The sequence below is a fragment of the Sinocyclocheilus rhinocerous genome, unplaced genomic scaffold, assembly GCF_001515625.1.
Source record: "Sinocyclocheilus rhinocerous isolate Xijiao unplaced genomic scaffold, SAMN03320098_v1.1 scaffold2792, whole genome shotgun sequence".
Lineage (NCBI taxonomy): Eukaryota > Metazoa > Chordata > Actinopteri > Cypriniformes > Cyprinidae > Sinocyclocheilus > Sinocyclocheilus rhinocerous.
In genome coordinates, this window is record NW_015648609.1 from 291,609 (window position 1) to 293,700 (window position 2,092).

A 2,092-nucleotide genomic window follows, 5' to 3' on the forward strand; every position below is an offset into this window, starting at 1 on the left:
CGGGCGGTCTAACAATATCCCGTTCCCGACGTCCATTTAGAACAGCATATCTGCACTTTATTCTTATTGACCACCGGTACAGCTTGCGCTCAGGACTGTTATGCATGCGCTACACGCATGCTTTCAGCGTCACGCCTTTTATTTGCGTGGTCTGTGCGCAGCATGTGCATAACGATGCTCAGAGCAGGCTGTACCTGTGGTAAATATACGGCCCCTTTGACAGAACAGACAGGTTGTCGATGAGTGACAGAGCAGCATAAGGATGGAGCAAAGCAATGCGTTCAACTCGGTTTTGTTTATATTTTGCTTAGCCTATAATTTTAAATGACAGATGTCGTATTTATTTATTTTTCTCTGCTTTTCCTACTAAAAAAATAGCTAATAAGTTATTTTTGTACAACCTACATTATTTTTTTTTCTCTCTGCGACACTTTTTTGCTATTGTGTTGTAAATGTTAAACGAATTGTATCCTGACAAGACGAATAAAAATAAGAAATAGCCTACAATTTTTGTAGCCTACAACATTTTTATTTTCTCTGACACTTTTTACGGTGTTGCATAAAATATTAAACAAATTTTTTGTCTTAATATAATTTATATAAATTCAAGTCAAAGTCAATAAATTCAAGACTCTTGACAAGACGAATAAAATGACACAATTTTGTGCAGACTACACTTTTATTTGTCAGCCTATCTCTCTTTCTTTCAGTAGCGGAAATTTAAATGTGAGATTCTGTAAACGGTAACGGCTGTAATAAAATAAGCGCTCCGCTCACAAACGCTGCTCAGGCATTACAGGCAAGATGAAATGAAAATGACATCCATAATTTTCTTTCAGAAATACAGTGATATAAAAACTTAAGGTTTCGACTTTGACACGTGCAGTGCTCATGTTTATTCAACGAAGTCAAAGCCTTTTGGAAAATCTATTTGTGGCGGGCAGCCACAAATAAATCAATGTATGGGAAACACTGATCTAAGTATTAAAAATTAAAATGAAACTTACCTGCTTGAACTCTTTCATTTGATCTGGGTGTCTTTAAAGTGTTTTGTTAGTTTGGTGTGTTTCCTCCTTTTGATGTCGCCATGTCTCAGTGCCTTTATGAAGAGAGCGCATCAAGAACCGGGTTGACTGGTACTCGGTACCACCGGTACTTAAAAAAAACCTGTTACCGTAACGTTTTCATTTTTTTAGTACCGAATTGGTACCGAAGTACCGGGTCTTTTGACAACACTAGTTACCCCTTAGGAACAGTGTTTCTAAAATCTATATTATGGTAAGTGCACACGCTGAGCTTCTGTGTACTTTCTAAAATCCACACTGTGGTAAGTGTGCATGCTAAGCATCCTGCGCACTTTCTAAAATCCTGCGTGGTATGGGTTATGTGCTGTCAGCCTCGTTCCCTTTCTCTGAGTTGGTTCAGGCCCCGGTTTTCACCTCGGGCCCCACTCGACTTATGTATCCCTGGTAATACAATTCTGAGCAGGGTGTTTGCTACCAGAGATCTGTCAAGTCAGTTACTGACAGGGTGACAGGCCAGGGTCTGGTTTATTGTAACCTAGACGCCTGGCCGTATCCCCTTAAAGGAATCTCTTTCTTTTGATTCCAAGCCTTTCAAGCTCTGCCCCGGGTTCAGGCTTTCCAGCCCAGCCCTTAACAGGTAGGTTTTAGGGTATGTAGTAGGGGTGGAACGGTTCGCGGAAAAAAATCGAACCGTACGGTTCTCCACACACGGTTCGGCACGCGCTAGGACCGCGGTTCAAATTAAACCTGACAACGCATCTGTAATATGGTTTGCTATAAATAACACGTTAAACAAACAGGGTTCGGCTAATATATGTTTCTGTTGATGGATGCGCATTCTGGCTTCCCAGTACATTACAACAACAGCGATAAAAAAATAAAATAAAAAACAACGTGGACAAACCATTCACTCTTGTTCAATGCGAATGCCGTATGCTGGAACATGAGCATTTATTCCATAGCGCGCGCGCACAGGTGAGACCTAAACAGCACACGTTGATATCTGTGTTTAAGCTAAACTCGTTTAAAGGGGTCATATGATGCGATTTCAATTTTTCCTTTCTCTT